General features: G+C 44.3%; 1 long non-coding RNA gene across 2 annotated transcripts in view; it reads left to right on the top strand.

The window, feature by feature from the left end:
• LOC309538032 overlaps positions 1-24,229 on the top strand; it is a 62,941-nt gene that overhangs the window by 14,260 nt on the left and 24,452 nt on the right. Inside the window, exon 2 of one of the 2 annotated variants that reach the window (XR_014222089.1) lies at positions 3,283-3,365. The exons of the other annotated variant lie outside the window; for it this stretch is intronic. This is a non-coding gene — a long non-coding RNA (uncharacterized lncRNA). The remainder of the gene's footprint in view (positions 1-3,282; positions 3,366-24,229) is intronic. 2 annotated transcript variants of the gene reach the window in all.

The raw sequence follows: 24,229 nt of genomic DNA, 5'->3' as shown, positions 1-24,229 counted from the left end.
CACTCTCCCCAGCTGCCTGGGCTTCCTGAGCTGAACAAGCCCTAGCAGAGGACTCAATCATTTAATGGGTCAGCACAAACAATTTGGAACTCCCTGCATAATGATACGAGGCAGGCACCTCCACTGGTTGTTTTTTGTAGTTGTTGTTTTTGTGCCTCCTGAAGACATTCTTGTGGGAATGTTCAGGGTGGCAGAAGAGGATATATTGTTTATTAATATCTTTCCTAACCTGCGCTAGGAAGTTCCTTTACTGTATTTTTCGCCCTATAGGACACACTTTTCCCCCTCCAAAAATGAAGGGGAAATGTGTGTGCGTCCTATGGGGCGAATGCAGGCTTTCGCTGAAGCCTGGAGAGCGAGAGTGGTCAGTGCACACCGACCCCTCTCGCTCTCCAGGCTTCGCGGACCTCTCCGCAAGCAGCGGGAGCGCTCCCGCTGCTTGCGGAGAGTTGCCTGCATGCCGAAGCCTTCGCGCGCTGAGATCAGCGCGTCCAGGCTTCACGGACCTCTCCGCAAGCAGCGGGAGCGCTCCCGCTGCTTGGGGAGAGTTGCCGGCATCCCGAAGCCTGTGCGTGCTGAGATCAGCGTGTCCAGGCTTCACGGACCTCTCCGCAAGCAGCGGGAACGCTCCCGCTGCTTGGGGAGAGTTGCCGGCATCCTGAAGCCTGCGCGCGCTGAGATCAGCGCATCCAGGCTTCACAGACCTCTCCGCAAGCAGCGGGAGCCAGCGCTGGGCTCCCACGGCTTGCAGAGAGCTGCCTGTTTGGGGGCTGGGGTCGGGGGAAGCTCGGGACACCCCAGCCCCGCGCCTGGGGGGAAAATAATTTCTTTCCCTTTATTTCCCCCCTAAAAAACTAGGTGCGCCTTATGGGACGGTGCATCCTATAGGGCGAAAAATACGGTACTTAGCAGAGTGCATTCCCCTTTACACAGCAGAAAACTAGTTGCAAACTCTTGTGAGTTTCTTGAGACAATACCAATGCAGAGCACAGTGTGATCCCTGAAAGCAGGCTTTAGGCTTAAAGTTACAAACATGTACAGACAGGTTTACCCCATAAGAGAGATGACCTGGGGGACTGCTTGGCTGGCAACCAGCAGTTCATTCCAGGAAGTTCGCAGGATGAAAGGAAGATGGAAAAGAGAGCATGGCAGCATACCTTGGCCTTTTACCAGGTCTGGAAAGATCACGCCCACCCACTAGTCACATTCAAGGAAGGATGCTCCAGGCCAGGAGGAACAGGAAGTTTCGACTGGCTGGACCAAACATTCCCTTGCATGTCCACTCTAGCAAAGCAAGGAATGTTGTATTTGACTGCTCCCAGTGGATTACATACCACAATTCTCGTTTAGATAAGCCTACTCCAATGTTTAGAAAGTTTGTAGGAGTTTTCATTTGTTTTAGTCTGTTTTATTGCAGTTTAAATCTCCTGCATGTTTAAATTACAGCTGTAATATTATTTTTTTGTGATAATGTTATTGTTTTATCTTGTAAACTGCTCCGAGGTGTTTGCTTTTTTACCTGCAAACGAGCAGTATATTACTTTTATTAACCAAATAAATAAATCTCATTACATCTGCCCCTGATTGATGCTTTTTATGCTCTGAACTGCCCAGAGATCTATGAATGAAGGGTGGTATAAAAATTTTTAAAAAATAAAAAGTTAGGAAGGCTTAATAGTGAGCACCCAAAAGCAGCCTGTTTGCTGATTTTTTCCCCTTTTACCCCTATGTAAAACAATCACCACCACCACCACCATCATAACTTTAAAAACCACTAACAATAGACAGTTGTCATGTGTATGGTAGGTAGCCTCTCCAGTTTCCCATGAATATTGTGTGTGTTTTTAGGAAACATTGGGGCACAATGGAAAGCTGCAGAGCATAGACTGCTTAAGAGATGATTTGCAGAATTTCAGGAACACCCCTCGGCAACTTCAAAAGTAAAGTGAGCCCAGCAACAACAGCTGCACCACAGAGAGACTCCATTAATTTGACTGAATTTTTTCAGTGACTTTTCTTTTCTCACTAATGGATAGAGGATGGTAAAATAAACAAAAATAATAATGTGAAGGAGATATTTTTGGCATGGAACTAGCAGCCATTGATTTCTTTAAGGACCTCTTTGAATCTCAAGACCTCTTTGAATCTCAAATGTGACCCAGAATCTCATGCAGGGGAGGAGTTCTTTAAAGCCTTTGGTCCTACACGAGAAAACAAGAAATCAATTTATGGCAAAGATTACATTAAAAATATATATAATTAAGCCATGTTGTAGTTTTGGTTGTTGCAAAGTGCTGAGCTGCAAAGAGGAGAATAGATTGTTATTAATTTCCATTCATGAAGCTTAGCAGAATTTGCCAAAAGGCAATTAACAGTATTATAAATGCACTCATCAGTAAGACCACAGGATGTATATCAGATTGATGCCAATATAAACTTTACCTTCCAACAAAGTGGCTTAAAGACAGTAAACGTAATCTGATATTTAAAAATTACACTTTTTAAAAAACATGGGAATGGTGAAGAAAAAAAGCCACAATGTAAAAAAAAGGGGGGCGGGGGGAGACAACTTATAGCCCTAATAGTTCAAGGATAGTTACAGATAGGTAGCCGTGTTGGTCTACCATAGTCGAAACAAAATAATAAAAAAAATCCTTCCAGTAGCACCTTAGAGACCAACTAAGTTTGTTATTGGTATGAGCTTTTGTGTGTATGCACACTTCTTCAGATACACTGAAGCAGAAGTCACCAGACCCTTATATATAGTGAGAGGGTGGGGAGGGGTATTACTCAGAAGGGTGGTGGGAATGGGTGATTGGCTGATAGGTGTGGTAAACCTGTTGACAACTGTTAATGACTGTAATTGGTCTTACAGGAAAAAGCAAGGGGTGAGATGGCTAAAAATAGCTTTATCACGTGTAATGAGATAAGAACCCAATGTCTCTATTCAGACCAGGTTCAAGGATAGTATTTATTTAGGTGAATTACAGATGGCCCAATAAGTATGGAGCCAAGAAGGAGGTGAACTTTTACAGACATCTTCACTTAATGTATGATGGTATAGTTATTTCGATTTATGGTGTCATTTGCTGGCATCCAACACTGGTCTTACTCAGAGTAGGCCCATTAAGGCTAACAAACATGGCTAACTTGGGTTCGTTAATTTCAGCGAGTCTACTCTCAATTAAGACTAGCACTGACTACAACCCATCGTCATCTATCTTGTTTATTGTCTAATTGAAATTATAATTGTTATTTTACTGTTTTATTTATTAATTTCAGTAATTAATTGCTTCTTCTAAGAACATCCTGAAATGATAATAGAACTATTATACCCTGCTCTGAGACCCACACGTGCAGAACAGGTAAGAAAGAGACGCACCTAATGAATAAACAAACATAAAATCCAATGCTGCAATTTCTTAGCTATTGGAACACTGTTTTGCATGCACATATTTAACCCTGAAGGGTTGCTTTGCAAGAAACAGAACATGGGGTAGCTGCGTGTTTCAGGCAGGCATCTTTGCCCCAGACTCCAGCAAATCCCCACCAGGGAGATCAGCCCCACCAGACCTCTTGATCTGTGTCAAATGCCTCCTGCTTCTCCGAGGTCCTGATTCTGCTCCTTTCCCTCACCTAGTCGGTCATGCTTCTTATGTCAGGCTTCCAAACTGATCTGGCTGCCTTCTGGAGTACGCCTAGGTGGCTGCGAAACCATCTGGTGCTGTTTAAGAAACAGTCTTGAACGGCTGGGCTTGAAATTCATCACAGTTAGGTTGGAGCAGGTAAAGGGCAGCCAGAGACAGCAGAAGCCACAAGGAAGAACATGGCAAGGACAGGCAGCTCTCCAGAAGGGTGAACTGTCTGGTGGGGAGGAGATGAGAAGCTGGTCCATGCAAGGCAGCACATGATGCATTGGAGACTGGGGAGGGGGCAGTGTTCAGGGGCTCTCAGCAAAGCAGCAGAGGAAGATGCTTTATACGTTGGTCCATCTAGCTTAGTATTGTCTACACTGACAGCGGCTCTCCAGCATTTCAGACAAGGAGTGTCTTCTAGTCCTCTCTGGAGATGCCAAGGGTTTAATGTGGGACCTTCTGCATCCAAGGCAGATGCTCCACCACTGGGCTGCATTCCTTCCCCTCTGGTCAAAGGAAATACACCTCTGGGGGAAAATGAACAGTTAAGAGTGTGGGTGTATAATTCATAGAATGGTAGAGTTGGAAGGGACAACCAAGGGTAATCTAGTCCAAACCAGGGAATCACAGCTAAGGAAACCCCAAACTCAGCTACCCAGCTGCAAATAAAACGTTTTAAATATGTTGTTAAGTGCAATACACAAATGTGACACTAGATGGCGAGAGTGAGCTATGCCAAATTCACTGTATTTTTCATAACTTTTTTTAAAAAGCATTTTCACAGCGTTTTTTTATATGTGTGTGGATTCCACTCCTGACAGGTGTTTTTAACCTCTGTTTAAAAACCTCCAATGAAGGAAAGCCCACCACCTTCTGATGCAATCCATTCCACTGTCGAACAACACTCATCACCAGAAAATTCTTCCTAATGTATAGTCAGAATCTCTTTCTTGTCTTTTGAATCCATTGGCTTAGGTCCCCATGGCATGTGCGAGTGATGTCAGCATGCCGCGGGGTGTACCAACATGACAAGCACACGCACACGCTGCTGTGACGTCTGCATGCCCTGGGCACCTACTGTCATGAGGGCAAGGTGGTACACCTGGCTTCTCGTCTCTCTCTTTCTTTTTGCTTCTGACATTTTGGTTGCCTTCACCCAGAATAAAGACATGAGCCACAACTGTTGGCTTAAACTGGGGTTGCTTCCGTACAGCCCCTCTTCTCAAGGTACAGAGCACTTGCTTTGCATGTCAAAGCTCCCAAGTTCATCTCCTGGAGGGCTGTTGCCAGTCAGTATGTAGACATTATTTAAGACTGACTCGGCAGAAGACAACTTCCTTTGTCCTTGCACCTTTTAACAGGAAGTCAGCCCACATGGCAGCATTGTTAAGGTGCAGCACTCCAGTGTTTTCAATGCCATCCTTCCACAATTTTCTGGTGTTATCATGATTACCATACCTGCAATGAAACTCAGTTGTAGCAACAGCTTGTTCACGGTGTACCATTAGGGCTTTCAAGAGGAAATGCTTCCTTTTAAGCAGAAAGCTTACTGCATAAAGCTTCAGGCACTTTCACTCTTGGTAATTTGGGCTGTGGGATTAGTGCAGAATTGCCCCTCACTTAGTCTGTTTTTGTCCCCTGCAGGGAAGAGGTACAAAATTACTCACTTATTTTGTTGTTTTTTCCCCCTCCTTCCTACCCATTCTAGCAATATTTTTGGCCCTGGGGAAGACAAAGGCTGACTAAATAAAGGGCAGTTAATGGGGAAATTAGTTCTGACTCCCACAGCCTCACCAAAAACTAAGTTTCAATATATATTTATTCTTCTAGCCAAAGCCATGACATACCCACAACTACAGTACAGTGGTACCTTGGTTCTCAAACGCCTTGGTTCCCAAACAGTGAAAACCCGGAAGTAAGTGTTCCAGTTTTCAAACATTTTCGGAAGCCAAACATCTGATGCAGCTGTTGGCTATTGCTTCTGGGGTGCCTGCACCAATCAGAAGCTGCTCCTTCGTTTTCAAGCATTTCAGGAGTCAAATGGACTTCCGGAACAGATTAAGTTCAAGAACCAAGGTACCACTCATCAAAATGTTTATTCGGCTTTACGCCCATCATAAAGCACAACACACAAAACAAATCAAATAAAACAGCAGTCTCGTACAAGCCACAAGTAATATAACACAATTCACAGCTCTCAAGGACAAATATTGGCAATTCAAAAGAAAAATTTAAGATTAAAAATTTAGGCACTACGCTAAAATCAATATCTGATGTCATTATCGAAAATTCTTATAACTATCAATAATCAGCTAACATTCCATTCCGTCTCTTGTACGAGAGGACGGCTGTTAGGAATTTAGCAACCTGTAGGGTAATATAAGGATCCACATCTTGAAGAACCCAGGCAAACTGTAGGTCTACTGGTTTGTCAGCCATAGGCTGGATTATGGAGTTTAGTATACTAGCACGAGCTGAACTGAACATAGGGCAGATAAACATAACATGATTTAGAGATTCAGATGTTTTCATTTCACAAGCACACATTGAAGGGACTTGGCCCTTAGTGAATCAAGGTACCACTGTATTTGGTGCTTTTGGTTTTGCTATTTATTTTGCGTTTTTGTTTTTGAGGCTTTTATGGTTAATTTGTTTTTATGACTGTGTGGAACCCAGTTCAGCTGACTGATTGATTGTGTGACTGCAGAAATGGATAAAAGTCCCCCCTTCAAAAATGACTATCATCACAGCAAGTAAGAATTTATTTATTTTTTTAATTTTCATCATCTACAATACTGTCTTATTTATTTTATAGTACAGTACATTGATTATTGCTTTCATCTTATGGATCAATGGTCTCGTTAGAGAGTAAAATTCATGTTAAATTGCTTTTTTAGGGGTTGTTTTTAAAAGTCTGGAACGGATTAATCCATTTTGCATTACTTTCTGTGGGAAAGTGCGCCTTGGTTTTGGAATGCTTTGGTTTTGGAATGGACTTCTGAAATGGATGAAGTTTGAGAACCAAGGTACCACTGTACCAATAAAATAATACAGATCCAGAATATAAACCAAATTCCATGATGTTGGAGAGGCTACCAGAGACACCAACAAACTCAAATCCATCTTGATTTCAAATTAAACATCTGAATCACCACAACAATTGATTAGCAATTTACTCTAACTTGTTTTTTCTTGATTTTTTTATTTGTTTATTTATTTGCCGTCAGTGCATAGTGGGCCACTCTGTGTGTTACAAAGCTATTAACTGTCACTCAAAAGAAACTGGACCATGTCTGCCAGGGGGACCTGTTTGCTTGTGTGAACATGGGTTTCAGAAAGCGATCTCTTGGATCTCTATATAAGGGGCAGGCTAACAGAAAATGAGCAACATCTTCCACCTGAGGCTGACCACAAATACAGAGTCTGTCTGCATACAGGACCTTATTGTAGTGTCCATCTAAGACTGCTGTAGGCTTCACTTGGAAATGTGGCTTAATAAATGCATTTCTTAAGGAAGCTGGTGAGAGTTTGGTCAGATAACTAGCTCTAAAATGCTTTGTTTGCAAGATCTGCTGTATAAAAACTATCATAAATGGGAAGTTACCAGTGCCCACAGACTTCAGGGGTAAAAAGTAGGATAGCAAGCTTGCCAAAACCAGTCTCTTCATCTAGGCAATTGCAAGATTAGCTGGCCACTTCGGCACCAGGATTAACATCACCAGAGAAGTTGCCCTATGCCAAAGGGGATGTGGGTGGGTGGGTACCCTCACTTGGCTGGTAGTTAGAACAGTGATAGCCAGGGTTGTTGTGCATGAGCTAAGCAGCAAGAAAGCAAACTGAGAAACTGGATACAGATGCAGGCTTGATTTGTGCTGGAATCTAAGGCTGTGATGAAGGGAGAAGCAAATTCTGCTGTGGTGCTAATGCTGAGACCCCCTCCATCTTAGGTTCAGGCTTTATATATGTGTAAATAAACCACATATCCTAAAGTCACCACAGTCTCTGCTGACCTTCATTCCAAAGAAACTGATTCTGGAACCGCTAGAATCTCTCACAGGTTGGAGATTGGGTGGTGTGTAATAATATGAATTCAAAATCTAACCACCCATCCACCCTCCTAGTTTATCCCTTTATTCCACCCTCCTTTCTGTTGTTCCTTTTAGTTTGTATTCTCCAGCTGCAATGTTATGCTTGTAAGTCCTATTGACCCCAATGGGTCTTGCTTCTGTATACACGGCAATAGGATTCCTCTGCCTGCCTCCCTTTTCTCTCCTCTTGTTCCTTCTCATTTCAAAGCAGGCAATTCTCTCCCCTTTATGTAAAATGCAACTTCCCCAGATGCAAGGCTCTGAGTAATTACCACCCCATCACTTTCCTTTTCGAAGCTCCTTGATTGCATATTGCTTATTCCAGTCTATTAATTTTCTTGTCTTGCTCCTTTTCATCCTGGCTTCTGTTCTTTCCATTCTCCTGACTGTGCCTGTCCCCACTAATGATCTCCTGGCTAAATCACATACAGCCTCTTGCCCATTCTTCTTCTTTTCAATCCATCTTCTACCTTTGATATGATTGATTTCTCTTCCTCATTTGCCTTTCAGTGCCTGAAGAGTCCAGCAAGTTTAGTCAGTTAGCCAGAAACCAGTTAAAGCACCTTCTCCAACCAGAGCTACTCAAATGATTTCCCCTTCTCTAGCCAAATTCAAGATTGCAAAATAACAACAACAACAACAAGAAACCCACACACCTGCCCTGACACACCTGCAAGGGCACATTAGGTCTAGAGGACCTTGTGTTGGGACAATAGTGGAGGGAAAGGCAGACAAATGGAGGGAGGTGGTGACATTTTTCTGAAGGTTTTTTTTCCTGGTGGTGGCCTATCTAAGTGTCTGAGGACAGGATTAGATGAGGTGGCTGAGGGGCAGGTAGATAATTTTTACATTTTTAGTTTTAATGAAGCATTGTGGCAAGATCAATCCATGGCCATAAATGAGAACAATTTATTGCTGCCCATTAAGAGCCAAACTAAACCAAAAGCTCAAGTGGAGAAGGTCGCTTGAAACACCGAGGAAGAATATTTGCAGCATTATGTACCTAAATTGAATCATTCATTTATATTCTATAGAGAGTGAGTGAGTGAGTGAGTGAGTGAGTGAGTGTGAGTGAGTCTAACCTGCCTCGCAGAATTGTTGTGGGGATTGTAAATGAGGAGGCAGAGAAGAACCATGTGAGCCAGTGTCATGAATGAGACAGCTCCCAGTGAAGGTTTGCAGCCAACTGAAGAAAGCAGCCAGAAACAGAGAGAGTTAACTGTCATGCAGGATGAACATTGGCTATTGCCAACTCCCCTGCCCATTGGAATGCTGATTGATAAGGGAATGACTGAGAGCGGGCGGGAACCCAGTCAAAGCTCTCAGGAAGTTCCAACAGGTGGGGACAGAGAAGGAAGTAGTCTGTCCAAACGGGAAGAGATTGGAGCTGATCCAATCCCTCCTAAGAGTCAGCTAAGGGGACGGCTGTTAGACAGGAAGCAAAACAAGACATGTAAGCTACGCAAGTTCAATATATTCCACAAAACCTGGAAGGGATCTTCAGAAGGGTCATCTTGAGTAATGATGATGGTGGCTTTGTCAGAGCCGTCCAGAGCTATCTGTTTGTTTTTGCAATAAAATATCCTCTTTTAATTAGCTACGCTTACTGTGTCATCAAGGGATGCGGGTGGCGCTGTGGGTTAAACCACAGAGCCTAGGGCTTGCCAATCAGAAGGTCGGCTGTTCAAATCCCCACGACAGGGTGGGCTCCCGTTGCTCGGTCCCAGCTCCTGCCAACCTAGCAGTTCGAAAGCACGTCAAAGGGCAAGTAGATAAATAGGTACTGCTCCGGCGGGAAGATAAACGGCGTTTCCGTGCACTGCTCTGGTTCACCAGAAGCAGCTTAGTCATGCTGGCCACATGACCCAGCTGTACGCCGGCTCCCTTGGCCAATAAAGCGAGATGAGCACCGCAACCCCAGAGTCGGCCACGACTGGACCTAATGGTCAGGGGTCCCTTTACCTTTACCTTTACCTTTACTGTGTTATCAAGCTGGGGACCTGGACTCCTGACAGCCAGCTTGAGCTTCTTGGAGAAAAAGGTGGGTTATAAATGCAATCAATCAATCAATCAATAGCCAGCCCTTTACCCTAAGGTCCCAGGGCACGCTACAACATTAAAACACAATATTAAAAGCAGTTTAAAACAAATGACAATCACAACATGTATGTCATATGTCCTAAAAATATGCCATGTTAGCAGCAACAAATTAAAAAACAATTTTTTCATCATCATCATTTTTAATTTGTATACCGTCTTTCTATCTTACAATACTCAAGGCGGTTTACAAGCTGAAGAAACAAAAAATGTACATCTTATAGCAATCTAACGCAATACAAAAATGTGATAATAAAACATAACTTTAAAATAGGCAACCTACATAAAAAGTAACATTCAACAATCATTAGAATAGTATTAAATAATAATAATAACATATAAAAGTTAAGCAGAAATCCACTCAACAGTTACAATAAATGATTTCTAAACTATAATCAATAAAACAATGGCAAGCCAAAGTACATAAAATAATACAAGACAAATTGAGAAGCAGAGACAAGAGGGTGGGAGAAGGCAGGTGGAAGGAGGCCTTGCCTGATGGAGTCTCTCCCCTCACAGTTCTCCCTCGAGGCACAGTTTCCTTATGAGGAGTCCCAGGGCCGGAGGGTAGGGCAAAACCAGTTGCAAATTTAAACTTTTTGAACTAAAGAGAAAAGAAATTTTAACCCAGCCATGGCTGACGAGTGTGTGTGTGTGTGTGTGTGTGTGTGTGTGTGTGTTAAATGCAGCCTCAGCAGTCTTTATTCTGATTGCTACTTCTGTCACTGACGTACAGTAGCAGAAGCTGAAATTCAATTTGGGGGTTGTCAGCTTGGTAAATGGTATTCTTTAGGGGTGATCTCCTAGTAAATACACTTAAACTCTAAATTAGAGAGCAAGATTGCTCAGCCAGGGAGCTGTTTGTGGGAGCTCAAGGGGGGCTTCTCGACAGAAGAGGTGTCACATTAAGAACGCTAATGCCAAGGATGAAAAATGGCCGTTTTCCATCAAACGGCTTAGCGACGTCGCTTCTTATTGCGTGGCTTTGCAGACAGATGTTCTGAACCGCAAAGATGCCTTAGAGTCAGCAGTTGCAAGCATAATCGAGCATGGGGTGATTTCAACGAGCAAAATAACCTCGGTGGTGTCGAGGTTGGGTTTTAAAATGCCTTTGCTGCCTAGAGGCTACTTATAGGTTATTGTAGGGATCTGTCTGGAACAAAGGAGTGGTCTCAACAGCATGCAAATCCCAGAGCTGCTCGGGGCAGTATAGGTTGCAGTGGAAATGTACAACAAAAATGAACCAGAGCACTTGCCCATCCATCCCAAAATTGCATATGTCAGCCCTTCCTAATCTGGTGCCCTCCCAATGAAACCACAAGAGGGGGTGGTACTCTTGTGCTCAGGTCCTGCTCGTGGGTTTCCCACTGGGGCATCTGGCTGGCCAATGTGAGAACAGGATGCTGAACTAGATGGACCATTGTTCTGAACCAGCAGGCTTTTCTTATTTTCTTACATAGGATTCTGTCTGAGTTAAGCTTCCGGGGGGGTGGGGGGCTGTTACATCAAATGGGTCTGTGTGTTGCTTTATGTGGGGAGAAGTACATTTCCTTGCTTGTTTCTGTATTTGGCTGCCAGGAAATGAAGAGCCAAATTTGTGGCTCAACTCTTTACCTTTCCTACTGCTTAGAGCTTTTGTTGTTTGTTGGATTCCAACCCCCATCAGCCCCAGCCAGCACGGCCATCGAGGATGGTGAGAGATGTCATCCACCAAAGTTTGGAGAGCAGTAGGCTGGGGAAGTCTGGCCTACTCTGATTAGAGGTGGCTCTCCAAAAGTCTTCTCCCATCTCTCTCTCTAGCCCAGACAATAGTGGAGCAGGAGGCAAAGGAGGAACCGTAGACATGCTTGCTCACTGGTTCTCTGCTTAGCAAACAAGCAAATGGTGGAGGAGGAGGAGGAGGAGGAGCAAGAGGAGCTGGTGATAATGACGAAGAAGTGGTGGACTCACCAGGGGACTGTATCTTGCCCAAGATTTGCCCAAGAACATAACAGTTCAGTGGGTGCTTGAGGCTCACGAGAGCAAGAGCATTCAGGACCTTAGACAGCTCCAACAAGCCCATCTAAGTTAGCCATAGAAGCGGTAGTCTCTGGAGGTAGCTACTGTATAGCCAACTAAAGTCTTATGTAGTAGGCGGGCCAGTCATGGAGTAGGGTGAGATCCACTTTTCTGGAAGATATGGCTAACTAGATAAAGGGCCTTTGCCTTATTTCATAGAACTGTAGAGTTGGAAGGGACCCAAAGAGTCACCTAGTCCAACCCCTGCAATGTAGTTTTTTACTTCTGCAAGGTTGGGAAGATAGGGACACTGCACCAGGGCCAGCTCTAAAGTGAACCAGGGTGAAGCAGGTGTCTCAGTGGAAAAATGAGCAAGATGGCAGATTTGAATCAGGGTTCTGACTCGCTGGTGTGAGTCTCAGGGTTCTGACTCACTCTTGCCAACATAAAGCCTTTCATCTTCAAGATGCTACAGAATGGTAGAAAAGTTATCACAGAGTGACAACGTAATTCCTGCATTTAATGTTGGTTTCACCTACACGGAGGACACATGGGGGAGGTGGAACAGAGAGAAGGAGGGAGGCTAAGAGGGCCTTTGAAGGCCCTGGAAGGAGGATTATGGAAATAGAGTGGTTTTAAGATGGGATTTGACATGACAAGGAGTGTCGGAAAAACTTTGGGGAGAGAAGAGTGTGCCGGGACCAGAGGAGATGGGCCAGAATACTTAGAAGCATCAGCTGACGAACAAATTGCAGGGAAGAGTGACTGCCCCCCTCTCTTTCACACATGCGGGCACTCAGGAGGGGATTCTAAATGCAAGCCTCAGAACTTTGACATGCCGTCAGAAACCCCAGAAAGGCTTTGCTCTGTCTCTCTCAAGCTTTAAATAATTTGTTTCAAGTCACTTACTGTGCTCTGCCCTGGACCAAGGCAACCCTCACAAATCTCGCCTCTAATGGTGGGGCTTGCAACATTCATCAGCTGCTCTTCAGAGGGTTGACTCTGTGGCAGTTTTTCCAATTCCTGTCATCCTACATATGGCTGGACTTTTGGCTCCATTCCTCCCTCTAAGCCAGACATGTCAATTGTCCCTTCTTTCTGGTCCTGATAAAAGCTGGCCCCAGTTTTGCTTTTTCTGTGTGTGCATGCTTCTAAAGGGTCCTAGGATCCCCTCCACCTCACCCCCTCTAACCACTCCCTCTTCAAGAAATGAAGTTTGCAGAATGTGTCTGAGTAGCAGTTCTTCTGTTACTAATGCAACCATATCCATTGTGATGCTAAATTATTTTACATTTCAAAACATGAAATTCCCAAGAGGGCTAGAAAGCGAGCTATAGACTTAAAAGAAATGAAGGTGGTGAAGAAGGATTACCAATTACCAGCCAGTATAGCATCCTGGCCTGTGGCAAGTGAAATTAACACTTTCTCTCCTGCATTACACTGATCACACTCCTCTCACCCAGCCCTCATTAAACCTGGCCAGCTGTTGGTGGACTCAAACTCACTGACATGTGAGGATCCAAGTCTACAGCCATCAGTTGGGCTGATCCTGTGGAAATACTACAGTCCAAGGAACTGGTGTTGGGTCTGAGGCTATTTCCTTAGATGTGAACTTCACGTGGTAGGAAGTGGATAGAGAAAAGTTTATTCTCCTTCTCTCATAATACTAGAACTCATTGACATCCAGTGAAGCCAAGTGTTGATAGATTCAGGGCAGATAAAAGGAAGTGCTTCTTCAGACAGCGCATATTATGGAAGTCAGTCCCACAAGAGGTATTGATGGCCACCAACCTAGATGGCTTAAAAAAGAGGATTAGACAAATTCAAGGAGGAGAAGGCTATCAGTGACTATCAGCCATGATGGAGGCTATGCTCGGCTGCTGCTTCTGGAGACAGCAGTGCTTCTTCATACCGGTTGTTAGAAAATGCAGGAGGGGCACAGTGCTCTTATGCTCAGGTCCTGCTTGCAGGCTTCCCAGAGACATCTGTTTGGCCAATGTGAGAAGAGGATCCTGGACTAGATGAGCCACGAGGAGTTGGCTCCTCAAGTTATATGATTGATGGCTGGAAGAGGTTGAGGTTGCCTTGATCTGTCCTGCTCACACCCAGCCAAAGAAGACAAACAGCAGATAATTAATTCTTTATTGCCCAAAGCACACGCTTACAGCAGCTCCGAAGGAGCACCAGATACACATGCACACATGCTTCTGGCATCTGCTTACCTGGCATTAACTTTTCCACATTTGTGCCCAGTGGAGCAGTTGAACCAACAGTGGGGTCACACCTACCCCCTAGGACTATGCACCTTCATTTGATGGAGTGTGCACATGCAACCTGAGACTTCTCCTGCTCTGAAGATGTCGCTGTGCTTCCCTCTTCAAGCCCCTCCTCGTTCTAGGAGGTGGTGGGGCAGGGAATGATGGGGATCCAACTGGCCTGCCCTTCACCCTGGCTCCTGCCTCATGGGTGGCACCAAACTCCAAAAATCACTGGTCCCCTCTCCTGGGTGAGCCTCCAGCCCCCCTGTATCCATTACACACTCATCAGTGCCCTGCCACTCCCTGACATCTCATCAGGATGCTTAGCTAGTTAGTCACAACCATTGCCTGGACAATGGAGCTGGTTTGGCAAGTTTGTTTTCATACTTTCTACAGGACTTCATATCTTCCCAGAAACTGGAAGGGACTCAGGACTTCATGCAGACTGACCCCCCCCCAACCCCACAACAATATAACAAACAGCACAAAATAACTGTAGCTTATTCTCTTAAGTAACTCAACTTCTTGTTGTCTATTGCAACCTATTCATATAGCTTTAAGTCACTGCAAAACTCCTAAATCTATCAGTATCCAAATTATATCTTTCATGCATTTGATGAAAAAACGACTACCTGTTTTTGTTCTAAATGGGCCTGTGTGCTCCTTATTCTCTCTCAGTTGAATATATTCTGTTACTTCTGGCAAATTGTTTTCAAATGTTAAGATGTAAGAACATAAAGGAAATGGATCAGCAATTCCAAGGGAATTTGTAAAATGCTGCCAGAATCTAGCAATTGTTCTGGGCCTCTGTTGATGGTTGCTTATGTTGTGTTAATACCCATGTTTTCTCTGTTATTCTGGGATGTAACATAAATAATAACAGAAAGAAAGAAAACATGTTATCCTTTCAGTGCTCCTGCAGAAGTTTTCCACCAAATGCTTCAGGCAGGAGACATTATTGTTAAACTTCCTCCTATATCTTAGTGTCATTGTGAATCTATCCTCTTTTTCTCCAACACTGCTTTTAAAAATGTTTTTCTTCCCTTAGGAGAGACAAAACAGTGGCTTTCCCCTTGACCTACAAACCTTGACCATGTTTCTGGCCTTTCCCTCAAGCTCCATGCTGGTGACACGCCAGGGACTGTAATCCCAGGGAATTATTTTGCAGGGTTGTGGAAATGATGGTCTGATCTGCATCATTTCATTTGGCTGACAAGCTCTGACATGTCTGAAATTCCTAGATTTCTGAAAAGGACAGATTTATTATTAGGGGGAAGGGGAAGAGTTATCCATGACATTGGTCATGTGCCTCCAGGTGCTGAACCCAGATTATTTTGAGACTTCCGGGTTAGTGCCTCCGGCAATGGCGGATTTCCTTTGATCGGGAGGAATCCGCTTCGTGGAAATTAGGGTCTGTACCGCCACGGTGAGGCGGAGACCCATCAAAAACCACAGGCAGGAGAAGCCTGTGGACGTGGGATTCGGCAGGCACCTTTTGTGCCTCCCCTACTTGTGGGGAAACCCGGTTTCGGGGATCCGGAGCGACGTGGGGTGAGCGGCGCGGTGCTTCAAATCGACTGCTCTTTTCACGGAGTGAAGCCGCATTGCTGTTGCCGGAGAGCGCTGACTTTTTCCTGTGGACAATTGGACTTTAAACAACTACCTGTGAGTAGAACGGAAAATTGGACTATGAAATATCTTAATTTGGCACCGAAGCGGGAAGGCTCTAAACAGGAAGTCCGCCCCGCTTTTGTAAATAGATTGAAGCAAAGACATTGCAAGCTAAAGTCTGGAAAGATTTTTGTAAAGAACTAAATCTCCATTGGCTGAAACTACTAAACCCCCCTTGGAAGCAGGAGAAGAGGAGGGAAATCTTAGATTGTTCAAGCCTGCAGGAGAGAGAGTAAAGAAAGATAAATTTCCACCACCTTGAACCTGGGAACGGGTTGCTAGGAAGACAGACGTTTTGGGAAAGTCCATTGACTGTGAATAAAACGTTTGCTGATAGTTAAAAAAGAGAAACATATTGATTCCAATGTTTCCTTTTGCATTTAAAAGGAACAAAATATTTGAAAAACGAAAGTAATTTTGTTGCTGGATCTGCTTTTAAAAGGACGGATACAAACAGAAATTGTTTCCCCTAGAGCAGGGGTCTACAACCTGCAGCTCCGGAGCCACATGTGGCTCTTTTATACCTTTGCCGCGGCTCCGGGGCGGATACTAGCAAGGGGAGGAGGCACATTGTGCGCCCCGACACTCCCCACTGTGGCGGGCGCTGTACTGGCTGTGACGTCGCATGGGGGCGGTGCATGCGTTAGTCACGCACCGTCCCGACATCACCTTCCCGCCCGCTGTCAGATCGTGGCTCCGGAGATATATTTGTTTTAAATGTTGCAATGGTTTTGCGCCTCCCAGTTGTTTTTTCTTCGGAAACAGGTCCAAGTGGCTCTTTTTGTCATAAAGGTTGCAGACCCCTGCCCTAGAGGGAGCTTTGAAAACTGTTGTTGGAGTCGATCTGGGGAATTCTCCAGCTGTAGAGATTAAAGATCGTGAGAACCAGACATTGACCTTGAACAAGAATGTGCCCAGAAGAAGCCTTAGTGATTGCTTTTTGCAAGACAAGCGCTTTATTGGAACAGCTACATGAGAAGATGGATTTGATGACTGTTGCAGTTAATAATTTTGGACAAACAGTGAATATCTATATAGAAACCACTCAGGAACCGACCCAGGAATCTGCTTTGACAGGGCAAGTTGTGCAGAAGACAAAGGAGGAGGTTGCTGTTGAACCTCAAGAAATACATGTGGAGAGAGCCGAGGCTTTGCAGGAACATAAGCTGTTGTTTATGATGACCGAACCTGGAGAAAGTCAGATTTGGAGAGATGGAATCTCATTTGGATTGGAGATGGGAAATTGGATAGATCCCCCTATGCAGGGCTGTTCTGGCTTCTGGGATCTGGTTTTGCGCCAGGGGGAGTCTGGAGTTGTGGGGGGCTTTAAAAATATGGGGTAGTTTCAGAGGCAAAGGGGTAGGCAAAATGACTGCACCTTCCCCCCACATCATTGTTTGCCACCATTGCAAAATTTGTGAGGGCTGCCATTTTCCTGTGCTCCTCCAAAGGCTGCCACAAGGTGCACCAAGGGGGTTCCAAGATGTAAACATGATGACTGCCAGTCAGCCTCTGTTAGGAGGAATGCCAATGAGTCACACACACACACCTTTCTGTTCCACGCTCTCTAAAACACCCACTGACCACCACCACCACCACCCCAAAATTGCCACCTGCAAATAGAGCATGTGTGAAAGTAGCAGGAGGGGGTCTATTCATTCCTAGATAATTATTATGTTTCTCCAAACAGACAGTGGTTGGTTTGATGGCTGTCAAAGGCCACTAAAGTTTCCTTCTAAAGACATCTCAAGAACACATGAGTGCTCAGGGGCCCTGAGTGCTCTTCAGGCTGAACTGAACTTTTGTTTACCACAGAATCTCTTGGGAGGGGTCACTCCAATGCATATTTTTCACAGCCCCTCTATTGCTGAATCTAGTTAAGTGATCTTTTAAAGAGATTTGAGGGCCTGGAAAGGATGGTCTTCAGTTTAGGAAGAGAAGGGGGAGTTTTGGGGTTGGGACAGCAGGATGTGGAGGGAGAACTTCAGATAATCAAGTGTCTGCATTTTGAATTTAGCCTCTAGTGAAGTGAGACTAGAACCTCCATGCATTGTCTTTGATCATGACGAAGAGGAGCTTCTAATTCATTTTGGGTGAGCTTCTTTCAGTCTTTTCCGTCCTGTTCCTCTCTATGTTTTTTGCTGGTTCAGGGGGTGGGACCTGAACCAATGGATCCAAATAGCAAGAAAGGAGATTCATCTAAACAATAGGAAAAACTTTCTGGCAGTAAGAGTGGAATGGACTCCCTTGGAAGGTGGTAGGGTCTTCTTCACTTAAGGCAGGGGTTGGCAAGGTTTATCTCGTCTGGGCTGGTTCACTCCAGTGGAGATCCCTCCGTGGGCCGGATCTTGCACACAGACGTGATTTCCAGCATCTGTGTCTGCACAGACGTGATTTCCAGCATCTGTGCATGCACAGATGAGATTTCCAGTGCCACAGAAGCAAGTCCCTGCCCCGCGCGCGCTGTGCCAGTTTAGCACAGTGCACGGGGACTCACTGAGCTGGTGGCTTGGTTCAGAGGCAGCTCGTGGGCCAGTTAAACGACCCCCGTGGGCCACTTGTGGCCACATGTATCAGTGAGCCCATGGGTTCTGCTTTTCTTCTTCAAGCCATCCCCTTCCTCTTAAACCCACCAATTAAAATACATTTTGATCTATATGGTAATGCCTTATTGTCAAAGAAAAACACAAACTTTACTATTTCACTAGTTGCCCTTTTATTTTCAGTCATCTGTAAAGGTAACATCTATACACTTATCTGGGAGAAACTCATTGGACCTTACTTCTGAATAGATGTGCATATATAATTGCACTATCAGATGTAGAACTTGAATCCCATAGAGGTGAACAGATAATGCACACTTCAAAAGTTAACCATCATAATATATTTTACCCCTTCACCTGAGATTAGAAATTTCTATGTTGCAGCAAGAAAACAAATTAAGTACAGAACCAGATTGGATTAACATATAACTCCCTTACCCCATTCTTTCTTTCTTTCTATGTGTCCAGATTATATGTATGTCTGTTAAATTCTGAGTCTCACAGCCCACAAGCACACACTCAACAACCTCAGGCTTACTCCTGGAAGCCATCTATGTTCTGCTGATCCAGATTGTGGATATCACAATATTGATTTTTTCCCCCTCACACAATGATGCTTTTGTTATCTAATAACAAGAAGGAACACATGCATACCTGCCTGCAAGCAACATAACTAGGGTGGCATGAGCAGACTCCCAATACTATGGGCAAGATGAAGTGGAGCTTAAAATCATTATAACAGCATGAATTGCTTGTCTTGGGGGCCAAGGAGACCTGTCAGCCACTTTCCATCAGAGGCGGCTGGGCTGAGCTGCCCACATTTACCTCTTCCATCGGACAGAATTGCGCCAACAAGCACACCAGCATTATCATTCCTCTCCCACTTTCAGAAGGCTTTGTTTCGCTTTTAACAGATAGTTACTTAGCAACAAGTTACAAGCGCTGAATAGCCGAACAGTTAAACCTACAAGATAAGTTTAAAAGCAGCCGTGTTATCAGCACCTTGTTATATTGGGTAGATAAAGGCCCTATAAAGGCTTATAGCAGGCTCATGCAAAAGAGATTGTGCCGTATTTATTCCCTTTGTTGAATTCTTTGCAATCATTGATGGCCCCAAAATAGGAGAGACTGGATCCCACAGTAGGACCAGTGTTGCCCCAGCCCTGCACTAGAAGACAAAAGGCAGTGCTGGAGACCGTGTGCATTATATATCTCAGAATTTTTCCACCACAACTGGGCCATTTTCTTTATGCATAACATACTACTGGAATTTGGAGCACAACAGTAAATGGGTGCAATTTTCATGGCATTCCAAGATACAGGGCTCCTGCTTCTCCTGTGGTTTCCAGCAACTGGTATTCAGAAGCAATGCTGCTTCCAACCTTGGCTAGTAGTCATCAATAGCTCTTTCCTCCCTGAATTTGTCTAATCCACTTTAAAAGCCATTTAGGTTGGTGGCCCCCTAGCAGCCTCTTATACCATTATGGGCTGGGTCCAACCTGTAGGCCAGGCACACCCACCCACACCACACACACAAATGATGGGAAAGATGTAAAATTTGCCACAGGACATAACTGTACTCTTGGCACATTTCTGTTTGATCATTTCTGCTTTTAGTAACGGTAAATAATGTTCATAGATATGATGGTTTCTAATTTCCTGAAATTGTAAGATGTTGCTTTTGCGTTCCAGTAAAGCAGACGCATTTATTAGTAACTATGAACACTGATACTCTAGGCAGGCAGGCATTTTTTCTTTTGCCTGTTTAGTGAACCATTATTCATAGCCCCTAACACAGCTTGTCGTCATTAAATACTACATACTAAACTTTGTAATGCATTTGCTGTCTCTGTATTCTGTATTCTCAGCTATGTGACCTGCCGAGAGCCTTTGGAGGCTGTGAAGATTAGGGTTTGCCCCAGGACCCATGTTCCCTCCCAATGTCGTATAGTGGATAGAGTACTGGACTAGGACCTGGGAGGTTAGGGTTCAATTCCCCACTTGGCCACAAATCTCACTGGCTGACCTTGCGGGCCAATCACTGCCTTGCAGCCTAACCAACCTCACAGGATTTTTGTGGCGATTGAATCACGAGTGGGAGAACCACCTCAAGCTCCATGGAGAGGAAAGAGTGGGGTATAAATACAATGAATGAATAAATTGATGAACTTGATCCAGGGATATTAGCTTTTCAAAGTCTGGTAGTCATTTACACCTCCATTGCCCTCCTGCTGCCCCGTTGCCTCTTAACACACACACCATAATTCCACTGCCCCCCCCAGGGGGGGTGTTGAACCACCTACTTTGGGAACTATTGCTCTGCAAGTAAAGGATCAGGCATCAAGTGATGGGAAAGAGCTCCAGAACCCAAAGAGCCACCACCACCCACAGCACTCAGTGTTCTGACTTGGTATATTCCTACATCCTGCCTTTCAAACAATTCTTGGAAAATGAGTGACAGGCACGGGGAGGGGACTGCAGAAGAAAAGCAAGGCCCACACCAGATGTTCAAGAAGTTGCTTGATAGCAACAATGAAGAAATGGTTTCAACAACATGTTGAAAAATCCTTTCTCCCCAGCAAGCAATTATCCCCACACACTTCAGTTAAAAGGCTACTTCAGGCTTGCATTCATTGAGGCTTTTGTTATTCAGAAGGGGAGATGTTGCTGAGTGTATCACTGTCCTTTACACTTAGGAGTTTGCATAGAAAAGTGGAGTGCCATTGTGCCTGCACAAGGTTGTTGCTGCCTTCTTTTATGCTGATCCTTTTGGACATTTTCTAAAATAGGCCTCATCCTGTAATGCTGAGCTCACTCCCAAGCTGTGGTCCATGGACCACCAGCGGTTTGCGAATGTCATCCATTTCTGCATGAAATATTCCTATTGATTTTTAATTGCTTCTTATTGCTTATTCTGTTTCTTATATCATCTTTTATTGTATTGAAATTTGAATTTTATGGATTACACATTGAAATAAAATACAATATAAGAAATGAAAGTAAGCAATAAAAATAACATTGAAAATTGTATAGCATCTAGTACTTACAGTTGTTACAATAGGCTGAAAAATCATTAAATGGTCTGCCAAGACCATCAGCATAGGATCATAGAATTGTAATTTATTAGAAGGGATCCGGGAAGCCATCTGGTCCAATCCCCTTCATTGTAGGACTCATAGCTAAAGAATCCCTGGCAAATGGCCATCCAACTTCTGCTAAAAAACCAACAGTGAAGGAGAGTCTACCACCTTCCAAGGGAGTCCATTCCGCTTTCAAACAGCTCTTAGAAACAGGAAGTTCTTCCTGATGTTTAGTTGGAATCTCCTTCCTTATTATTTGAATCCATTGGTTTGGATCCTGTCCTCTGGAGCAGCAGAAAACATGCTTGCTCCATCCTTCATGAGACGGCCCTTCAGATATTGCAAGGTAGCTATCATATCAGGCTAATTTTCCAATTTTCAAGCAGTCTGTGGTATTTGGGGGCGGGGCAGGTTTGGGAGCCACTGACCACATTTGCATCTTAACATTTTAAGAAGATGATTAGATAACAGCAGTGGCATCAACCCCGTGACTAAATTGGCTTAATGTGTGATGCTTGCACTCTGCATTTAAACTGGATTTAGTTGGAGTCTTGCTACCAGATATGGGATCCTCTGACAGATTGGGCCATTCCAGAGGATTGCAGAGCAATTGGTACATCCCACCTGCACACATTCGTCACCCATCTTACATCCAATGTGACCATTCCACCTTCTTTCAAATTACATCTCACTGCCTGTTCACCGTTCTCATTCCCGGTGTTGAATGAGGCCGGCCATTCCAAGCAATTGCACTGAAAAGGTAACACTGCTCCCCTTCATCTCCTCAATGGGGGAGGGGGAGAAGAGCTATTAAGAGCAAATTATCCTGACATACAGCCACTCAAAAGCTGGGAAATTGCTCATTGTGTGGCATAATGGGGGAGAAATAGTCAAATAGCATAATCCACCATGAAATTTTGCCTACTTTCTCACTTCCAGCAGCTCAGACACACAGGTCAATGTCCCTCCACTACCTAATTATTATAATCAATAGCTTTCTGAATTCCTGCAGCCTTTCAGTGTCTAAGGTAGATCTGTCTTGTATCCTGAGAAGCCCTGTGAAGAGCAGCTCATGGAACAAGCTGCCAGTGTGGGTTACAAGGACTCTAAAGAGCTGTCACATGGAAGGTAGAGCTAGCTTGTTTTCTGATGCTCCAAATGGTAGGGCCTAAACCAATGGATTCAAATTACAGGGAAGGAGACTCTGACTAAAGAACAGGAAGAACTTCATGATTGTAAGAGCTGTTCGACAGTGGAGCAGACTGCTTCAGAAGGTGGTGGACTCTCCTTCATTGGAGATTTTTCAACAGAGGTCAGATGACCATCTGTCAGGGATTCTTTCATTGGGATTGCTGCATCGTGAAGGGTTGGATTAGATGCCCCTTTTGGGATCCCTTCCAGCTCTACAATTCTGTGATTCATTGGAGGTTTTTAAACAGAACTTGGATGGCCATCTGTCAGGGATTCCTTAGCGGTGGTTCTCGCATTGCAGTGGCTTGGACTAGATGACCCTTGGGTACCTTCCAACTCTGAAATTCTGTGATTCTATCTCTTAGAGTAGGAGAGAGAATTTCTTTCTGCACAGGGCTTCCAAAGGGAGAGAGATTTCTCCATCTGCCATCAGCATCAGATCTACCATGAAGGTGCAGATGTGCTTGGAGGAAATTTTGACCTGTGACAAGTGGTTAGCTCTGCTATTACTGCTGTTGTTAATTTAGAGCTGGGAGAAAAGCTATTTGGATTTTATCACACAGATGTTGGATCAGCTTTGCTTGTCATGATAAACTTTAGGTTCTTCACAGAAAACTTATGGATAAGATAAAAGAGCCTCTCTTCTGGTCTATCCAGTGTGAGTTGCTTCTGAGATTCACTTCATCAGTATTTCTCACCAGATTCCTTAATTCCAAATTGCCTTTGTTTGTGAAGTGGAAATAATGCTTTAGGAATCTGTCATGGTTCTATTTTCAGATTTTTTTAAGGTCAAGGCTGGTCAGAGCTGTATCTATGGGGGGGGGGGCTAAAGCTGGGTTCTTTTGCCCTGGGTAAAACCTTCATATAGTCAAATCACCCCCTTAGAACTGGCCCTACATGAGCAATTTCACATGTTGCAACTGACACACTGAGCAGGGTTTTAACCCCCCCCCCCAAAAAAATCATGATTGAAGTCCATAAAAAGGTTAAATATTTAGGGATTTGGTTAACATCAAGAAATATAAAGCTATTTAAAAATAACTATGAAAAAATTTGGCTTGAGGTAAAAAGAAATTTAGAAATATGGAGCAGAATGAATCTCTCAATGTTAGGAAAAATATTGGCGATTAAAATGAATGTGTTGCCAAAAATGCTATTTCTTTTTCAATCAATACCAGTCATCCTGAAAGATGAATGTTTTAAAAAATGGCAGAAAGAGATTTCAAAATTTATCTGGGGGGGGAGGGGGCAAAAGGCCAAGGATAAAACATAAAATACTTACAGACGTAAAAGATAGAGGTGGGTTTGCCCTCCCAGTTACCTTAAATTGTATCATGAATCAGCTTGTTTGGTATGGATCAGGGACTGGATGAGACTGGAAAAGCAAGAGGCATTAGAACTAGAAGGACATGACAACAGATTTGGCTGGCACGCATACTTATGGTACGGGAAAGGGAAGGTTCATAGAAGTTTTTACAACCATATAATCAGGAAATGCGGGACGCGGGTGGCGCTGTGGGCTAAAGCCTCAGCGCCTAGGGCTTGCCGATCGAAAGGTCGGCGGTTCGAATCCCCGCGGCGGGGTGCGCTCCCGCTGCTCGGTCCCAGCGCCTGCCAACCTAGCAGTTCGAAAGCACCCCCGGGGGCAAGTAGATAAATAGGTACCGC

Source organism: Podarcis vaucheri (assembly GCF_965113315.1).
Source record: "Podarcis vaucheri genome assembly, chromosome: 7".
Classification (NCBI taxonomy): domain Eukaryota; kingdom Metazoa; phylum Chordata; class Lepidosauria; order Squamata; family Lacertidae; genus Podarcis; species Podarcis vaucheri.
Note: the sequence above shows the minus strand (reverse complement) of the source record. Positions and strands in the feature narration are given on the sequence as shown.